The sequence below is a fragment of the Lagopus muta genome, chromosome 1, assembly GCF_023343835.1.
Source record: "Lagopus muta isolate bLagMut1 chromosome 1, bLagMut1 primary, whole genome shotgun sequence".
NCBI lineage: Eukaryota > Metazoa > Chordata > Aves > Galliformes > Phasianidae > Lagopus > Lagopus muta.
Genome location: NC_064433.1, coordinates 70355051 through 70376988, shown reverse-complemented (window position 1 = coordinate 70376988; position 21938 = coordinate 70355051). Strand labels below are relative to the sequence as shown.

At 39.1% G+C, this 21938-nt stretch overlaps 1 long non-coding RNA gene across 7 annotated transcripts in view; it reads right to left on the bottom strand.

The window, feature by feature from the left end:
- LOC125696753 (uncharacterized) overlaps nucleotides 1–21938 on the bottom strand; it is a 120757-nt gene that overhangs the window by 68376 nt on the left and 30443 nt on the right. For all 7 annotated transcript variants that reach the window (XR_007378510.1, XR_007378511.1, XR_007378509.1 and 4 more), the window contains one exon: nucleotides 8977–9142. This is a non-coding gene — a long non-coding RNA (uncharacterized LOC125696753). The remainder of the gene's footprint in view (nucleotides 1–8976; nucleotides 9143–21938) is intronic.

Sequence of the window (21938 nt, the reverse complement as noted above, 5' to 3'; positions counted from 1 at the left end):
AGATACCATGTAGCATTATGGACCTGACACAGCTCAGATTTTAAACACACAGGGAAAAAATAAGAAGTTTTGAAACTTTGCTTTGCAGCTCTTAAAACAAACTGATTTATTTCTAAATTGAAAAGTAACGAGTAGCTTCTATAAGCATGAAGACTGATGAATGAAGTCAAATGATTTAACTGAAATTAAAGAGTTTGATGGAAATTTTATCTGGAACACAGCTAGTGGTCTGTTCATTTGTTTTTCCTTACAAGTATCTTTACTATTCAGTACAGATCTTTAAGATGGCTGAGTATCTCTCCATTAATTTTTCAGTTTTACACACAATTTTCTCTTTGAATAATCCAAACATACTGCAACTGTATAATGAAAACTAGCAGAATATTTCACAAACATGTATTTGTTCTACTACAGTTTGTTTCTTCTTTCTACATATGCCTAGGTTAAAAAAAAAAACACCCTCTGAACCTTCAACTGATGTAATTATATTTAATCCCTGTCAACAGTAAAGGTCTTTAGGTACACCTTTCTCAGACTTTTTAAAACTTGTTCTTCTATCCTACTGGAGCTGAGAGCTGGAGGAGTAGTAAGTTCCAGTGATCCTTTTGTAGACTGAGGTAGTTTAACTGTGTCTGCTCACCCAACAAGACAATTCCAATTCTCATCGTTCAAGAGAGAGAACAAACAAAAGCTACATTACCCTTCCATATCAGCCAGAAGCATACAAACTCATAAAGGTAACCTGACTGCAAACATCAGCTGCTGTACCAAAAATTTACAGGCACAACATAAAATAATTTAGGAAATTCGAGACCCAAATCTGCTCTAAGTTTTAAAGAAAAAAAGCACATGCATTTAGAGCTCAACTCAAATCCATTGCTCGACTCCATAATAACCCAAAGAAAGCGTGGCACACAGTATATTAAGTTAATAAAAAGCCAAACAAATGTACAGCTACTAAATCTGAAAATTCAAACCTTAAGTTCCTCATTATAAAAGCCACAAGTGACTTTCTAAGCAGAACTACCCAAACCACTGTGCTGCATCCCTTGAGACAATCATCTTTCCTTCTCATCTTCCTTGCTCCTTTTGTAATGAGGTATGAAAGTTTAGTTGTCTGAGGCCCAACTATTTTCAGGCATCTTTGAGCACTCACCAGTCAAGGGATGAGATGACCATACACGATGAAAGGACAAGGTTAATTCACAATTTCTGGTTGCTGTTAGCGTTTCATGTACCACATAATGAGTAACAACATGAGAGGCCTCTATTCTTCTAAGATATAATTGGCTTTTCTTTAGAGAAAAGCACACAGAAATACAACAAACGGGGGTAACATTCAGGTCATCCTCAAACAGATTAACTTCCTCAGCCTCTTTCAAGCATTATCTTCCTACTTGTCCTCCTCTGGGAGCTGCAGGCAGGTCACCACAGCTTCTCTCCTGACAGCTGCTGCTCTGCCCTTCAGAGAAGCACTTGGTGACCGGCCAGGCCAGGGGCTACCATTGCAAAGACACCTACAGACTGCTGGCCTTTGCTGCCTGCCTACCTACTCCAGTTTAGTTTCATACACTCCAAGCTCTAAAGCCATCACCTGCATCCTGTTATGCTGAAACAGAACTACCTTGCACCATGCCAAAGACCCACTGAAATGCCTGTTGGCTTCGCTCTGACCTCATATCTGACCAAGGCTGGAAGCCCACGAGGTATCAACTGTCCTCATACTGCAGTCCTGCTGCTCCCTATTGAGTTACGCTCTTGAATGCATTCCTACCATCCCCACAGCTCACTGCCCTTGTTTCACTGCAGCCTCTCCACGCTGCGGTGGCAGTGCTGCTGTCTCCATGCTCCCACCACTCTCTGAGATGCTACTGATCAAGCAAATGCAGTAGTTGCAACCAGTAGCTGAAAAAATACCTGTCAGCCTGCCCTTTCTGCAGTGGACATATGATACGAGATGCTGAATGTACTCAAGCCTTGCTGCACATTTTCTCCTGTATCCTGCAATCTCTTTGCATCTGTACATATACCTGCTTTTTCAGAAGAAAGGCTGTACACAGCACTGAGCCTTGAGTAGCGATGATTTTCATGCTTCTTCCAGTATATGCTCAGCACCAGTGCGCTATCACAGCTGCATCCCTTCCCCTTCCATCTCTGTCAGTTTTCCCGGATTCACTCAGACCACAGCCTGTGCATTGCATAAGTGGCTATCATTATTTCACTCCCTTCCCTGGACATTTCAAGCTGCTCTTAATGTTCTTTGCTTCATTCCTCTAGGGTTAGACGTCTTTTTCTCAGCAATTCCTCCTATAAACTGGAATCACATGTCCCACAAATGATCCTGTCTCTAATTAAGAAATCTTTTATGTCTCTAAAACTACATGTGCATGCCAGAATTCTCAGCTCCACAATGCAAGCATCTATCCTCTTCTCTACTTTTGCTTCTGGGATTTAGAGAAAAGTATCCCTCTGCTACTTTGGCTGTATATTTTCCTCAAATATTTTTCTCAGCTGTCTCAGCTGTTTGCATATTTGCTCCTGGCAATTTTATTTCACTTTCATTTTGTCTTGTGAAAATGTAAAACAGCTGTATCTTCATTTTGCCACTTTTATTCACATTGCCAGTATCACATGCAACAATAATTCTTTATATATACATGAAATCTTCATGGCCTGCAAATCTAATATTTCCAGTGGTCCAGTTCCTTGCAGGGGGGTCTAATGTGACCATCTCTAGGTGCTGATAATCAGATTTTTCTCTCTGTTGGTCTCTCTCAGTCTGTCTGATGCTAACCATCTTTCCACATACAGTATGCTAAGTATGTAACATATGGAGATTTCATGTTTCTGAAACCTACCTCTAAAGAACTCAAAATACACATGTTAATACATATAGTATGTAGATATATCAATGAGGCACAATGAGAATAAAAAATCTACTTTTTCTAACTGGCAAACGATGCTCCTCTTACCAAGTTTCAATTGGGTTGCTACAGCTAGTGAAAGGAGGTTGCTCTGACAAGTGTGGCAAACACCTCCAATCTTCTGAAGTCTCCCTCACCTCTCTTGTCCCTAAGTATTATGTCTCTATTCCCACATTTGCTGTTACCGTATTAAAGAAAACTACAATATTCTCTAACAGAGTGTTAAAAAAAAAAAAAAGTGACAGTTGGTCCCAATTAAAGGTATACACCTACACTTGTCGATTTCTGGAAGCATTGCTTGCGCCTAACAAATCACCTAGCAGAACAATTTTCTGTTCTGCAGCAGCACAGCTTCTCAATTCTGCAGCAAGCAACCCATCTCCCCATTAATTCATGCCTCTAAGAGCTTCTCAGCTCCATAAACAGAAAGATTATGCTTTAATCAAGGCTGTAAGCACTGAAAAATAGTCAGAAGTTCTGCTCAGGGAAGATACTGAAATCTGTCCCTCCTGCCGTGCTGAGGTGCTCCACAGGTGCCTAACACCTCAATTCCCCCTCCTGCAGAGCTGCTCTGCTGAGTCACCGCCAAGGGTGTGCCTGTGGGGCACTGCCTCATCTCTCCTGGACTCCAATTTCACACCTGGAAGTGGCCATTAGCATCTCCTAACACCAAGCACTTCCAAACGTGTAAGAATTAACAGCCCCCACAAGAAGGGACACAGGACAACAAATGCAGCATTCTCAGGTCAGCAACAATGCTACATTTCCAAGAAGCAAAAACACTGATGCTCTTTAGAGAATAATTGATAATGCTGCAAACAAAGATGTAAGAACGGAAACTGTTTTGAGAAGTTACTGCATGCTTAATTTCACTATCCACTATATTCACTAGTGGCTATTTCAATAGCCTCTATCACCGAGCCACAATGCCAAAGGACAGCTCACATGTAACTGGTGTGTTCCCAGAACTGCGTTCTGGATTGAGTCCTCCACTGCCTCTCCTGGAAGAGTAACTGAGAGCCAAATTTAAAGGCTAAGATCTGGGACTGATGCAGGCCTTTCCTTTTGCAAATGCAATTTGAAAGCTCAAAATAATTGTAGCTAAAAATACGATAATAGAAGGGTTCCGGTCTTGCGCTATAATGAACTGCAGGCTCAATTGTCTGAAGGAATAAAATTACATTGATGAGATGGGATCAAAGACAAACTAAAAATCAGACATTTCCTCTTGAGGGAAAGAATTTTAGGAGGGTCACGCTTTTTCAAGTAGTCCCTACTGCAGTTAAAAGGCTGAGAGAGCTCCTAGTCAGACTTCTTTCATTATCAAAACAACAAAAGCATTGGGTACACAAGAATCCCAGTGTCAGAAAACACTCAAAGAAAAGTAAATGCAGCAGTTCTGACTACCAAGTAGAATGCACGACCAGTATTTCTTTGTTTCAGAAATTAGCTACAGCACAGACAACAGAATGGCATTAGTAACAGCTCAAACCATCTACTCTCCCTGGGCAGCACACCTCCTGTAAAACTTCAGAGGTGCCACCACTTTTTATTCCTTGCCAACGTACGCGTTTGTCACAACTGTTGGGATGCCAGCCATTTAATGGCAGAATGCAAACAGCAAGACTTTTAAATCCAGTGAATACTGAAAACAACTTATGTCAGTACCTTGTTCTAGAGCTTCAGAATAATACATCAAACAGTTGGCACAATTAAATGTAACAAACATAGAACTGCTTAATCCTTCACGCTTTTATTTATAAACGAAACTATTTATTCGGGGCAGTTTTCTGAATGTCAATTTTGTGAGCACAGTTTAATCATCCAATAATGTTTACCTCAAAAAAAGTGAAATTAAAAAAAAAAAAAGCAGAAAAGAGAGGAAGTTCCCCAATCCCAGGCTGTACAAAACCAGTTTTATAGCTGTACTTTCTGATTATGTCGACCATCACAGCAGACTTACTTGCAGTTTGTGAAACTCTTCTATGTGTGGCACTGATGAATTTTATTTCTAGCTGCTAAGCCGTATCTAAAGATGGGAAAAGACACATCGTGCCTTCTTTTATTCTATAATGTGCATTTGAAGTCAGAGTAGTAGAGACCGCATGAATCTACGAACTTAGAGCCACCCGTGCACCTATTACCACAGTAGTTCCACATTTACATCAGAAATAACATGCCCTAACATTTACTTTTCATTGATGTTGTGTGTTCCAGAGTCTTGACATAACAGAAGCAATTCCCACCCACTAAAAGGGAATTCATTAAAAATACATACATGAAGCATATCCTGAATATCCCGCGTCTAGATCTCAGAGCCCTGAAGTTGGTTTCTTAAAAGCAGACCCACATTATCCCCCTTCTCAGGCCACCTGAGGAGAGCTTACCTTTGACCTTATTAAAGGTCAAAACTAAAGAAAAACAATGAACCTCTTTTGGGAGGTTCTTATGAGCCACACTGTCTGAAGCATGCATCAATGCTAGGCACCAATTTGTAAATGGGAGCAAAGCTGTAGTTCCTATTTAATCATCTAGAACAGTTTTATGAGACAGGTGGGAAAAAGCACCTCACTTCCTACATAGAGATTACACCTAGTGTTTTAAATATAGCAACTATACACATTTTATTTTTATCTGTCTCAGGTTCCTCTTTAGGTAGCTATGTAGCTTCCAGTGATGAGAACTCACATTATATATTATGCTAATCATTGTTTAATAGTTCACTTTCATTAAGTACTAATAGAAACAAATTATTGGAAGTACTGAAGTTACCAAGAGACTGAAAATACGTGGTATTCTGTTTGATAATCTGTAAAATTCTAAGATTTATGGAAAATAAAAGCAAGAATATAACAGCTACCAAAATACTTCAAAGTATTTTAATTGAACTTTTACTTTGCAGCTTTTTTACTTGTCTCCAAGTTACCTAGTGAATTTAACTACCTTCTTACTCTACTCCTTGCAAGCTCCTTCTGTCTCTCAAATCTTCAAATTATTTATTATTATTATTATTATTATTATTATTATTATTGAAGATAGCTATAGCTCAGCCACTTTTTGTTACAGGTCTTTCTTTTGGCATAACATACAGGAAAAATAGCTACATACTGAGGACAGTTGCTGGATTTATTTCAGGCAGCAGCCTTTACCCTTTGCTGGTTTAAGCATCTAAAGTAGTTCTTGCTCCCTGGGCCAGAAACTGAGAAATAAGACAACTTAATAAAAAGTCAACTTAATTTGAATCTGCATTTGCATCTCTTCTCAAAATGTCTCACTCCTCACTTTGCAACAGGTAAGACAAGACCAGGCTGACTGACACCACTTACTATTTTTACCTGGAGCAATGCAGCATGAGCAGTGCTGCTGTCAGTGAATCTCATCTATCAAGGAAACCTGAAGCACAGAGAACAATTTCTCCCCCCCCTAAAGTATCCAGAGTGTACTTGAAGTAAGTTTACTTATTGAGAGACTTCTGAGCTGCATTCCAAAAAAACTGAAAACCAAAACAATGAGAAAATAGCAAGAGTGCTGAATGTCAGACTGTCAACAGAAGGTACAGCAGTTTTCAGAATGAATTTAGATTACCACCAAGGTGGCTGTGATGCAAAACAACCACTGCAAGAAAGTACTATTCTACTGCCTAACAGGTCAGCATTTGTTGTCACAATCACAGACAGTTTGTCTGCATACTTATTTTAATTACTCATGGCAATATCATTGGGCACTACTTTGACTTAGTATTAGCAGCATTTCTTTCACAGAGAACGAACGTTAACTTGCAAAGACTTTAACCTTAACAAGACATCATGCCATTAGAGCCCTTGGATTAGATCACTGTTATAAACGCACCATGCTGGAGACTGCAATTTTGTTTCTGATCTTGCAGTTCATTCTGAGGCTTAGTTCTCAGGAGATAAACGTACTGCTAGACTTACATACATTACAGATAGCATAAATACCTATTTTCTCAGTAACAACAATGAACCTCTTAACTGGTCTAGTTTTCCTCTCTATTTTTTTTATAATCATATTATTAAGGTGAATTATTTACATTTTAAATTCAGCGTGAAATATAGGGGGACACGAATCTCAGTTGTTTTAACATCGCTGTCACATAATTCAAGACAGAAATCAAAGATGGAAACTATCAAACTGGTAACATTCTAACAAGGAAGTTACTACTCCATCCAATTATTTTCAAGCCTTGAAATCCGGCCCCTCAGTGCCTTTCCAGTAGAGATGCACACTCCAAAGACATCCCTAGTTTCTGTAGAGATGCATGATCTTCAAAGCCAACACATACACAGCGCTTTAAACCTAAGCAGCGTTGGGAATCAAATCATAGACTGAAATGGCACTTAGAGAAACTGCATTAGCTGGCAACCCTCCTTCTCACACAGCAAGGTCCCTCCAGGACTGGTATCTCTGTGGAGCTCATCTGCGTCAGGACTGACACAAAAAAATGCACAACTCATGAAGTTACAAGGTCTGTCACATATATACGGCTTCGTCCTCAGACACAGTAAATCCTAAACAGTATATATTTATATATACATGTGCATGCACCCATATGATCAGCCATATATATTTCTTATGCTATACAAAGTACATCAGGTCCTGTTCACTTCCAGTTTCATTCTGTTCTTGATATAATATATGATATAATATTATATCAATATATAATATAGTTGGACCATACAGCCTACAGGTCAGGGCAATGGAATCATAAAAGCAGTTTATACTAGACATTTCTAGAAATCAGACACTGATGTAATGGTTAGTAAGTATTTGCACCATTTCCTTAGTGTCTCTGTTGATCTGGGGGTGTGCCCAGCACGTGGTATAAGGGTACAGATATAATATTATCTACATTGTTTGGAATGATAACAACAACAACAACAACAAAAAAGCATGCATGTTTTGCCTTCATTGCAGACACTGCAAACGATAGGGGAAAACCAGAGCTTTATTTTTAAAAAAAGGAATCCAGGCACTATTGACTATCCCACAAATACTTACTACCAACTGCAGTGTTTTCCTACCACAAATATTCCCTTTGATGTCAGCAAGAAAGAAGAGATGCAAAGGCTGCAAGAATGTTTATGCCCACTGCTGTCTTAATTATAAACTTGTCTGACTACAAACAAATGAAAAATAAGTTGTTTGTATGCCCTGGCCAAATTCCTAAGGTTATAAAGTGAGCATTCCATTATTTATTATAGGAAGCATTTTACACCACTGTGAATGTAAATGCAATAATAAGAACTGTACACATTTAGAGAACCAGGTCTTTAGCGTGAATATTGCTTTGCTGCTAGCACAGTCTGCCCAGAGAAGCTGTGGATGCCCCATTTCTGGAGGCATTCAAAGCCAGGCTGGATGGGGCACTGGGCAGCCTGATCTAATGGCTGCCAACCCTGCCCACAGCAGGGAATATGGAACTAGATGATCTTTAAGGTCTCCTCCAACCTAAGTCACTCTATAAATTTTAATTATATATATGACTTGAAAGAGAAGCAGGAGAAAAAAGAATAATATAAGAAAGTACTGCTACCCTTTGGAAAGTACTCTATATTACAGTCAAAGAGAAAGTATTCTGATGACATCTCTATATCATACAGCAGTAGAAAAATAAACTGGAAGTACAAAAAATTCAGCTATTTCTTAGGAATGAAGCAAGCCAAAATTTACTGTATTAGTTAGTGACTCATGCTGTCCTAACTCACACTGAACACTATATACTTCCTTGTTTGGAAATACACTATCAGAAATAGAAAAGCCAATGTATATTTTCATTTTTGAATATTTATTAAACAATATTTATTGCCATACGTAGTCCTGGTAATTAATGTGGGCTTACTGCTGTTCCAGTTTTCTTTACATGAAGAAATAAGGCATAGAAAATTTCTTACATGGAACTGCTCTGAAAAACATTTCAGCACAGAGGTCAATTCACAAACACTATCTTCTTCCCTGACCTAGAACTATACCTTCACATTTCCTTTAAACTTCTACTTTGCAACTCAGTTGCCTTGTTATTTTTTCATCTTACCACAAGTTGCAGGAGAATTTTCTGTGAGTCTTGAAGATGACGTGGTAGGAAACTTCTAATCTTGCATTTCGAAGAATGATTCAGACAAAGAAAAGCTATTTCACTTGAAAACTCAAATTCTGCTGCTGTGTATTTCACACATCTGGGCTACATCCAGGCTGAGACACTGAAAAAAAAAAAATAAAAAGATTGCCATGAAGAATCACAGAAACATACATCAAGTGAAGCAGAAACCATATATGAGAGCTGTCTTTTTCCTGTCTTTTGTGTTAGCCATAAAAAAGATATCTGAACACTGCATTTAGATCTCAGATATACACAGAATTAAGTACATAGGCTGCTCCAAAAGTAATAACTCCTATTTATTTCCATGGAAACATCAACAGAGATGAAGAGCATAATAACAGTATTTGACACAGCAAGTTCTCAGCTATAAAACAGTACTTTCCAACATAGCCACCATGATTGGCTAAGCATTTTCGCCAGTGATAAACAAGATCTTGCATGCCATGGGCGTAAAAATCAGCACCAGTGGAAATGACCCACTGTGCTCACATCCATAAACATCCAAGCAAGCATCAATGATTGTCAGTGGGTGCCATTTCTTCCACATGGAGGAATTCAATGACACACCTTTGCTTCACACACACTTCCATGTCAGACATCATTTTGTCAGACTGCCCCTCTGCTGCCATCTGTCACACGGCAACAAAATACAATGAAATGTTTGTGGGAAGGTTCAACCTCTAGTGCCATAACACTAACATTCACCTTTGACATTGTGGACCGACAGAATAAAAGAGGAGGCATTACTTTCAGAGCAGCCCTCGTACATGAGTAAAAGTCAAAGAATAAAAGATTCACAGAAACATCCAATTTTAAAAACTGGGTCCTGTATCAGAGAGTAGGCAGGAAAGCACAAGACGTTCTTTAGTGAACACATTTTAACTGTGCAAGGGCGGCAATTCTCAATCAGCTGCTTGTACAAAGATTTTATTCTTTCTCTGTGCCTTTTATTGCAACACTGCTAGATATTTCTCAATCCATTAGCTTCGTGATTGTGCTGCACAGAATGACAGCTTTTGTCAGGGAACTGCCCTGCACCACTGTGGAAAAAGCAACAGATCAAGGAGCCTGCACATATATTACAAACTGCTCTCTATACAGTGAAGCAAACTATAAAAGAAAAGAAGTTATCTGCATTGTAAAGCAGGATGGCAGTATTGTTTTGAACTGTACACCCCGTGCATTTCAGCAATGTGAAAAGGACAGACACCTGCTTTTTGACTTACAAGTCACGTAGCCTGTAAAATAACATAACATATGTTCAGAAGTATGTGTATACATATATATATATATATATATATATATATATATATACACACACACACGAGTGCATATACACACACATAGGTGTAACATAACCATTTCTGAAACATGCTGTGGATTATTTCTTTTACAGGAGTTGTTTTCCAGCATAGAGAGTGCCAGCGCCTCACTCTGTAATTGTGCAGCCTGTTAATTCAGATTGCAGATTTCCTAAGGACACAAGACAGTGTTCAGGAAGCCAGAGATGGAATCAACATCGCAAGTTTGAATCTAGCTCCAGGTCAGACTAATTGATGGCTGAAGTCTGGCTGTGCTTTTTAACAACAGAAAGACCTCTACAAAGCTGCCATCTAGGTAAAAACCCATCCTGCAGCTTGCGAGGCTGAACTCAGCATACTGGAGGAGAATCATTCTCATCTGCAGCATCTCGGTGATTCAAACCTTGCAGAGACAGGAATGCATGCTGCCCCGCTCACACACGAGTTGACAACTGCAAGGTTTGAAAGACCTAAGAATTCAATCTTCAGAAGTTATTACAGCATGAGATTTCCTTCAAAGAATGCTTGTCTTGGACAGATAGATGTGTAAATAAAAACTGATTTACATTTTATAAATAGAATATATTTTCACATTTAACTTACGTGCAATATGTAAAATATTAAATTTAACTGTATCTATGCAGACTACAAAACCATACTTTCTGCAGAAACTAGATGCTGCTTTATTTGCCAAGCAATTTATAACATGGCAGGGTGATTCATCTCAATGCCTACTTCCAAGTGTGTATTTCAGAGTATTAATGTATATGCTCCTCTGCTCAACACCTTAACAGCTGTGCCAAGCAACTACCATTTTAGAACTTGACAAACATGCTTCCTTATACAAAAGAAAAACCAACACCCTCATCATACGAGTATTTACTTTACAGAAGTTTGAACTATGCAAAAAAGCAATAGACCTCGATCTTGCTAATGTGGCTTAATTTGATTATGACATCACAAATTTCATGACATTTGGTGTCGTTCTTAAAGACCTACTTCCTGCAGTTGTGCAGTTGAAAGACAACTAACGATTCTTAAGACCAAATATATATTTATATACATATATATACACACCCCCTCACTCTTATGGCTAAATGCTTAAAGTGTGCATCTCAGCCACTCAAAAACCACACAGAAAACTAAAAGAAACTCCACAGCATTTTAACATCTTACATCATTCAAACTATGTCCTAATTTTTGAATCCAAGTTAAGATTTCCCTAAATTATTTCCTGAAATCAGTAATGCCACACCATCAATACAGGAACCTACTACAAAAGCCAAGACGAGGCCAGGCAACAGAGCCAGCTCCTGTCAGTGCTTCCAGTTGAAGGCCAGCAGAACTGTCTACACACTTCAGGCAAGCTTGGTGAGAGAGTAGCATCACGCATGCTCTTGCAGCACCAACCTTACACTGGACCTACATATGACAGCCCCAATAATCACAGCCAGGCCTCCCATCACGCCTCAGCTTGCTGAGCCCTGCAGCAACACAGACAGATGTAGGAGGAAGACCACCATGATAACTGAGGAGCTGAAGCATCAGCCCTGTGAGAAGAGGCTGAGGAGACTGAGCTTGGCAACAGCAGCTTCTCCAGCCCTGAGAGAGGTTACCGAGAAATCAGAGCCAGGCTGCTCACAGTGGTGTGTGATGGGAAGACAACACACAACAGTAAGCTGAAATATGACAAGTTCAGGCTGAAAACAGGGAAGAACTTTTGTACTGTGAAATTGGTCAAGCAATGGAATCTGGAGAGGCTTTGCCAGCTTGCTTGCTCGGAGGCATTAAAAGCCTAACTGGAAGAAACCCTGACCTATCTAGACAGACCTCTCAGGAGACCTTGTTCAGGGCAGGAGGACCAAGTAAGAGGCCTCCTGATCTATGCAGCTCAAAGGATCCTATGATCACATTTTGTGTCGTCAATCGCCACTGCCTTCCCGCATCTTTTCTGGAGTTAATCTCTACTGGAAAGACTTCAGCTGCTCTACCCACTCCTTAGAGCCCCAGCTCTGACACCCAAGAGTGTCTCATCTGACACCAGCACTTTTTTTTCCTGAGAGAGAACTATTCTTTCAAGCACTTGAATCCCAAAGTACATTCGATTCATTTTTCAAGTATTTTTGAAGTACTTTTGATTCATTGTTGCTATCTAGTAAGTAAACCTACTACACTAGGAACATGCAAAATAGAGAAGGAGCAACATACCAGTAAAATATTTTTCCTCATCAGAACCCAATTCAGTTCAAGACATTTTTCCCTTCTCTCTTCAAGAAATATAACCTCATACGGCCCCAACATATTCTTTTTTGTGGGGAGCCAAATCAGCTGCTGAAGCTACTGGTATAAATATACTTCCATTGTTTTTTTTCCTTGTATGCATTATACATCATCAGCTCCCAAAGCATTCTGTTGTGCAGCAGGCAGCTTTCATACGCAGCAGAAAATCAGAATACATGAACAGCAAGACCTCTGAAACAGATCTCCACAAAAGTACCTGTTTTTATGCCTACTGTAACATGGAGACTAAAAATGCAATATATGAAGGTACCTAGAATGTCTACTGCCTGATATTTGAAAATGCTGCTGATTAGCTCTTTTACATAAAGTACTGGGTACATTTCGGTACAGAGTTTATTACTGAACTCTAAACACACTGCAGAGTGAAACTCATTAAAAAAAATCCAAACACTCCTAGTAAGAAATAAAGTCATAGCCAGCCACCCCAAGGTACCTGTAAACCCAGTTAGAACATACCTATTGTACTTTTATTAGAAGACCACCTTCCTAAAGTAAGAGGTTTTCATCGATTCCTGGAGTGCTTTAGCTTCGTTTCTTTTCCTTTGTCTAGCAATACCTTAGCTTCATTCTCTTAGTGTATATAACATTCCCTAAGGAAAAAAAACAGGTTTCTACTTCTGGCACCAAGATACTATTGAGCTCTGCAAGCTATGAAGAAGTCCCAGACGATGGCAAAAAAGTCTCCCAAGGCTTACTTAGAACAAGTAGAAAAGACACAAGTCTAAGTGTGCCAGACTGTGTGCCTCTTACAAATATGGAAGCCTGCCTCAGAAGAGAAAAAAAGGTTCATTATGTATGAGGTCCAAAACATCTGTGGTGAGCTCCAAAAGCAAAATTCAGAAGAGCGGGAGACAGGCAGTGCTCCCAGCTGCACTCTCTGTCAGCAAGAGTCCAATGCCTGTCTGGGAGCAGGTGAAAGTGGAGTGGGATGATCTGTCATTGTAAAGGACAAAAAAAATATAGGGGGAAAAGGGTACATGGAGCAGAACAACAGGAACAGAGAAAATATGACTAAGGCACAAACATCAGCCCATAAAAAGTTTTCCAGAAGAGTTCTCTCCCTTCCATTTTGGCAAAAGAAGTATACTGAAGGTAAGAAGGGATAATATTACACTGGCTGTAACACGGACCACAGAACCCTCAATAACAGAAGTCAGAATGACATAGCAGTAGACCGGTAGGAATGAAGAATCTGAGGTGGCTTTCTTATTTACTCTTTCTTTTAAAGAACTAAATACATCTTTCCAGGTCAATCTTACAAGTTTTCTTAATGCTCGAGAGCTTTTTTTTTTTAACTGTAGTCATACCATGTACTCTTATTAACTATTTGCTTCTGTGCATGCCGTACAGATCAATAATGTTTCACTTCCAAAAAGGAAAAATATAACCTTTTTATCTTTATGACAACTGAAACTTTGAGTTACACTTAACCCTCTCACCAAGAAGAAACTGCTTCCAACTTCCAGGGACACACTGTGCGTGTATCTTCTTGCTATTCAGTAAAGAGGGAAGAGAGAGTTACATCAAATATAAAGGAATATTGACTAGGCAAACATGAATAAATCTTTCTAAGTATCTGCAGCCAATTCTGACAGAAAGCAAAAGCTATTTACTTCCCCATGTATGTCAAAATCATCACAAGTATTTGTCCTGCTATGTAAAAAACGTACCAGCTTTTTAAACACTGCAAATTAAGCAATGGTTTCAGTGATATCCCCTGCTAAAACATTGCTCATCTCTCCAGGGCTAGGATTCCACCTGGAATTTGAGGCTCTGCATGGAGTGATCCTTTAAACCCCTACACATCTAAGAAAGGGCACTAACATTCACACTGTGGTGGATCTTGCTGTCACACATCTATGTCACTTTCCCAGCAGCTGCTCCTCCTAGCTGCTGGAGATTATGACTCTCTGCTTGCTGATTGAGCCTGGAGACCTAAGCATATTCCCACAGCTTAGCATAAAGCCATGAATTTTACACGATTTGAGCAGAACCTGGGGTTTTGCAATGAGGCAGCTAAGGTGTGGGCACACACTCCCAGCTGCAAATTCTGCTGAGGAAGCACTAATCTATAGCAAAGGGTGGAGCGGAGACTTTGGGACAGAAACAACTTAAACCACTTCAAGGTCTGCCACGGCTTGTCTGTCAGCACCACGGCTTTGCTCCTGTAAAGAAGCCTATCGACATCAAAGGGACCGTGCATGCTGGTGCAATTACTGACATCCACGTACGCAGAGAAGGCCAACTAAAATATGTAATTTTTAAACGTATGCTAATGACATCATTTTCACTTAACTGAAATACTACGCATACTTGCTAGGAAAAATATTGCAAAGTTATTGCTCATTTATTTAAAATAAGGTCAATTTTGTCAACATTCACGGAAAATTTCCCAACAGTACTCTTGCTAATCTATGCTAATCTGTATACACCAGCAAAACTTTGCTATAAAAGTGCCTTTACGTATCTAGGAATATGCTTATGTCTAAACAGGAAATTTTAAGTTGTTTCCCAGACTGTTCCTGCATCCAATGCAACCTGTTTATTTTGACCTCAGTTCGTAGAAACTGTTGATGCCACGGTAGAAATATGCTGTGTGTTCCAACAGGCAACAAACAGTCCTAATGACAGAATACTCCATCTGTGCTGCCAGAGCGTGAGCCTCACTCTATAGCTTGTATATGCTTCAAGCAGGAAGGCTGAAAGCACAGAGAGAGCAGGGATGCAAACAGCGCTGCAGCCCACACTGCAATGTGCATTCTGACTTAACCAAGCCAGTCAAAATAGGCCTTCGTACGGAGTCTATCTGCTGAATTATCTACTTTACATCAGTATACTCCAAATGCACCAGCAGCACTTTTGTGCTAGCCTCCCTGTTCTGATTTTATTATGTACACACTTCTTAGGGTTTTCTTGGTTTCTTTTTTAGTGTTTCAAAACTACAAAGCCAAGAAAGCTGATTTAAAACTGTTTGGTGTTATCAAAAGGTAAGTGTTAAAGTGTGCAGAACATATGGCTCTATTTATGGCAGGCTAGCACACCAAATTCAAGGGAATTTTCCAACCACCTCATACTTTGTGAAAGGTACATTACAGAAACATGCATGTGGGGATCCTTTAATTATTCTTACAACCTCACTTAGAAGATTCTCCTCTTATATGATGCAGCTGTGGAGCAACATCCACTGGTACTGGTAGCATGAAAGAGCAATCCTTTTCTTTTACAAAGGTCTGGTACCAATTACCATGGATTTAGAGGCACTATATAAAAGACAGTGCTGATTTGTTTCTAAATTTGTATCTTGATTAAACTGTCAGACTACAGCAAAAAAAAAAAAAAAAAAAAAAAGCAGAGTGTACCTGATGTTAAAATGCTACTCCAGTATATTACCGAAGAAGCACAGTACAATTTTGAGACACTTACAAATGGATCTATACTACATCTTGTGGTTAAATTTTAAATTTTTGTCACACCAAATCAAATGGAAGAGAAACAGCATTTTATATTTAAGCTATAAATTCAGCATGTTCCCAGTTGTTTTTAAAACAAATCATCAATTTAAGCTAATAACAACCACATTATTATTTTCAAAATATATATATTTTGAATAAATATTCTTATAATAAATAAATATAATAAAAATATATTTTGGTACCAAAAAAAAAAGGAAGAACCAATTTCTCAGGAACACAGATGTAAACCTCCATGAGTTGGAATAGCATTTCTCCGCATTTATCTCAGTAAATAAAGAATTTGGTCTCACTCTGCTAAAGCTAAGTTATTTCCCCCACAGTGGCTTCAAAGATACTGAATATATTTCAACTATCTAGAATTTCAACATGTAGGATTAGTGCTGTAAACATGCATAGTGATTGTGGTCTAATGAAAGAAAATGTCAACATAAACACGATGAAGCAAAAGCAAGATCAGCCGTGCAGAACTTCCAAAAAGTAGTTTAGGAATTAAACTACCGTTATTAAAATGACTGTGATTAAAGTTTTAATAGTACACTCAACCACTTAGTACAATGCATATATTGCCCAAGAAATAATGACTCGTTTTCAGTTGTGATTGGAAGCCCTCAGCTTTCCAAAAGCCCCCGTTTTCCCCCATTGCTCTTCTATGTCCTAACACAAACTTTTGACTTAATTGTACATAGCAGCTGCATAAGAAAATAGTTGTTCTACAGCGATTATTCAGCATGCATCCTTCCAGAGAGGGAATATAAGATAAAGTACTACATCATGAAGATCAGGCATATTTTTGGATCCTCAAAGTAGGGTAATTGATCCTCCCCTCTCCCCACATTCAAATGTGGAACTTTGCTGCAATGGGTTCTTTCCCACACAAATCAAGCCTTAGCTCTTTTGAATTGAAACAATATGGGATGATTATTGTGGGAAATTTTTTACTGTTACTGTAATTTAAAACTTTCTGTACCCAATTTTGCATTTTCTATAAATCAAAAACCCATTTCACTTAGGGCTACAATTAAACAGAGGAAATCAAAGACTAACTTCTAAGCAAGTCTTGCTATTAATCATAGGATGAACTAGTAGTACAACTACTTTTACTGCAGTTTCTTTCTGCCTGAGAACTACATTTTAATCTAAAGCTTGAACTCTTTAGAAGAGACTGTGCCACAGATGAGAAAAAATTGAATAAAGGTATAGTTAATGGTACAGCACTGCATGCTATTTCAGATGTAATACGAAAAACAAACCATACTGACTTCTGTAGTAAATCCCCCATCCCCCCAAGAAATAACCCAACCCTGAATCACAATACAATACAATCAATCAAGGTTATTCATGGAAGGCTCTCTCACCTTCTGACACAACAGAAGCCTGGTAAAAACTACAGCTCGAGCAAAGTTTGTCCCAATGCAGTGCTACTGGAGAGGCAGCTGCTTAGGGTCTGATGCTGCAATTTACAGGGGTTATTGGGCTTCTCTCTTCACCACAGACACAGTGACATCTTTTACTTCATGTCCCTGAACAATTCTTTTTCTTCACCTTTTAGAAGAATAATTTACAAGAGTAATTAATTTCAACATCAATATTTAAATTAAAAATATGATACACAAACACAAAATACTGTTGAAAAATGAAACTACGTGGGATACACGAACTTAGAACTTCTGTTTTTTCAAACATGAAGTCAAAATGATACTTCATTATTTTCTAAAAAGAAAAAATCCAACCTAATTGGTAGACAAAATGAAATACCTACTCCTAAATCACTGAAATACACATTTTATCAAGGCTTCCTGAATTTTTTTCCTCTTTCAAAAAAGCTTCCAGCATCTTCATGGTTTTTGCATCTTCAGTGCCCAGATATCTGGGGGGATGCTGCAACACACACCACAAAGAAATTTGTCTAAGCCACTGCATTATCTGCAGCTGTACACTGACAGTAAGAATAAGAAATAATAGCAACTGAATCAAAAAATATACACTCAAAATAAAAATTGACTTCTAGTCAAACACATTTCTGTACTGTGCAAGGCCTCTGCCAAAGACGAACCTTGTCCTGATTGTGAGGTAAAACTGAAATATCTCCTGTAGAAATTCCTGTGTTTTTACATTTGGAAAGGCTTCTTACAACAAACACGAAATGAAAGCTAACAAAACAACAAAATCTTTCTTGATGCTGACTTGCTATTTGAACATTGTGCTTCAGTAAAACACCAATAGAAAAATTGTCACCTCCTAGAATAAGTATCAAAGTAAGCAATTGACTTAGCATAGAGCACTGACTGAAACACTGCTTTACTGTTCACTTTCTTCCCAGCTAAGATTTCTAACATATTTGCAGATCCCTTTATCTCTGACAATGAGCTCCAGAAGCAATCAGCATCCCTGTTTCTCAAAAAGTGCATTCAAAACATGTTAGATGGTCTGTGATATGGCGAGTTCTCTGGTCTTTGCTTCAGCATGGTGAAACTTGCTCACCATTTTGATCATGCTGTACATCTAACTGAAGGGAAGGAAAACTTCTAATTCTGACTTCTTTCCAAGCGCCAGGCAAAGGCAGGCATGGGCTGCAGACAACATGCACAAGCCAGAACAGTTACAGCAGCCGTAATACTCTTGCCGTCCTGTACTTTTGGGAAGACCAGATCTATAAATTGACGTAAAGAGTGAAGAAAGAAAAAGTAATAAAACCCCCCCAAAACAAACAGCCTGGAAATTTCACGCAAACAGTATGAATGAAGTGGAGCACTTGCTGAGGATTACAACAGAACACTTCAGAAAACTCTGGCTATAGGCCTGCTGTATTTTCATTTCTGGTTTAAAGCGCTATTTTTCACACAATCCTCACTAGCTGCAGATAAGTGAAGAGGACAAGCAGTGGTAGGAGACAGAGAGGACAAAGAAGCCATACAGTCTGGAAAACGTGGTGATAATTCGTTTATGAACTCTACTAGACTACCAGTGGATGCCGAAGTCCTGTGCAAGCACACTACAGAATTTAATTGTCACATACACACAAATCAGAAATGTAGGAGGAAAAAAAGCATTTTTACAGTCCTAATGAAACTAGAGTTGGTCTTCTGCAGCGATGGAAGCAGCACCACTCAGGCTGGCTTGAAGCTGCCCATGTGGTGGAACAAGCGTGGCTCTCCTCTTGTGGTCTCGTTGCTAGCTTCCCAACATTGCACACTGCCAGCACACCCAGGGCATGCTCTTGTGTAGTAGCACCTTGATGACAGTGAAATCTGCAGGCAGGACAGCTGAGAAAGCCTGTTCACACTTGAGCTGACTGTACCCTGCTAAATAATGCTAATACTGCAAAACTAGGTATGCTTGAATAAAACCGAAATTCAACTACATTCAGGCAACAGGATCAAGATAGCAGTATTCTTAGAGAAAAAAAAAGCAAACAAAAAATCTAAACCATTTGAGTGCCATTATTTTTTCCAAAAGTTCCCTCTCAGTTTGCTATTCTGCAGGGAGCACACAAAGCATTATGATCTGTAAGTTTTTGTTTCCGCGGTCCTTGTTTGATATTCTGTAAAGTTATTGGTTTCCCGCCTTTTTTCTTTTTTTTTCTTAAAGTCAATGACCTAATTAATTTTCCCATACTATTTTAAGACATACTAGACTTTAATTACTCATACAGCAAAATCCTAAACTGTAAGGCAGGCAATTTCACCGCACCTTGCTGTGAGCTACCCTGATCAGACAGGGACTTGGACGTGGGCTATTTCCACACAGATGCTGCCTCTGTTGCAACCTCTCCTATTAATTCTGAACAGATAAAACAGAGTGACTGACGTGAAAGGTGGGGGCAAATGAAAGAAACACCACAGCAAGTAAGCAACTGCAGCACGTAACCTTCCACTCTCGCACCGAACTGTGGGAGGCAGCGGAGCCTCCTCCTACAGCTCCAAGCAAAAGCCTCCACTCAAAGGAAGTGGAGGACTGGAACAGCAGCTGCAGCACAGACCAAGACACAAGACGCAGCCTTGTGCAAAGCAGTATTTAACCCCTCAGATTCCATAAGCACTGCCTTGCGAAACAGTACACAACTCTTCCCTCTTCTGCCTGTTTATTCAGATCTCAGCTGTTCCTCTCAAAAGAAATCTCACGCCTAACACCCAAGTTACCTCCTCCCTTCAAGCAGAAGGTGCTCTGCCAGAGGAGGAGGAAACTTGAGGCTGCTCCCAGTGCTGCACCCAAGGCTGAATGTGAAAGTATCTCTCAGCTTCTCACCATTCTTCCACACCAGGGCAATACAACTCACATATACCTTATGGAGGCCTAGTTTCAGGACAGTAGCATATACAAGATACATATTTTACAAATCAAATGATATTATATTAAAAGTATAGGAGAGAAACTAAACAAACTTTTTGGTGTGCAGCTTCTGTTGATCATAAAGAGTTAATCCCATTGAAACCAGTGATACAAAATTACTCTTTCTGCCCCCTTTCTTCCAGAAGCTACTCCAGAAGTAGTAAACTGTAGGTAAAGGACAGAGAAAAGCTGGGTGCTATCAGAAGCATTCTCAGTGGGACTTCAGCTTCACATTGGCCTTGAACCACTTACCTGAAGAGAGGCAAAATTCATCACACAAAGAATGGCTTTCCTTTTTAAATTGCCATTAGAAAGTAATACCAACCAGGCCAGTAATAAGAAGAGTAGGAACTGATTGTTTGGGAAAGCTTCATTATAAACATTTCTGAAAAATACTTGTACAGAGCTTTAACAAAGCTTGCAAGTGCACTGACAAAGTAATTTTTCACCTTCTTCTCTTAACACTAATAAAATTGTGAGACTTTGTCTATTCATTATTCCTGTGCCTTTAATTAAGGTGCATTTTGGGTTAGATGGTGTTTCAGGAGGAACATGCGGATGACATATGAAGCTAGGAAATTCAAGGACGTGATGCTCACTGCCTCAGACTCTTCTCCCTGTGAATTTTGGAGCAGCACCACACGTGTGAGTGCCCTTTAACATATTCGGCTCAGCGGGGAACAAAAGTTAAAAGGCTTACAGCAATTATTTTGACAATAATGGAACTGTGCTTCTGTGTACAACCCAGAACTTCACTTAGGTGTAAGGCAGCCATACCCAATCAACTGTAAAAGATGTATACATTTTGGGAAGATAATTATGTTCCCATTAAGTTCCTTGTAATTTGTTAAAACCAATTGCCAGAGGTGGACTCTTCGTGATGTTAAAGCTGTTTTTCTTTTTAAATCCCTGGTGAGATAAAGTAGATCAACTTCTGTGCTCACTTGAATTCTGTATTGGCCTGCTTTTCATACAACTTTCAACTTTTCTCTCCAACATCAGCCCTTTACCTGGACTCAGAAAAAAACTCTAGACCACCTTGCTCCCTACTGGCTGTAGCTGCAGCCAAGTGCTATTCCTTTTCTGCTTGCCTTCAGCCACACCACGTTTTGACTCCTGGAAGTATTTTGAAGGAAAATACAAACTCACAAAAGAGATCATTTTTATCCTGTCAAATGTGACCCCCTGAGAGCATTCTGTATCATACAGAAGGAACTGCCACTCTAAACAAGTAGTAACTAACATCTTAAATACGTACACCTGAATACCATAAATTCAACTTCAGTTTTAGCTACACCAAGTAGGATTGTGTCCATACAAAAACACGAGTTTCACAGGTGAAACATACATATACTGTGGAGCGGGTTATATTTTAAATGAAATAATTTTACAGAGATATTCAGAAGGCACCAAGGAGACAGTAGAAATAATTGTTTTAGTATCATTTAAAATGTAAATGTTATGTAATATGTAATTTAAATGTAAATCTGCA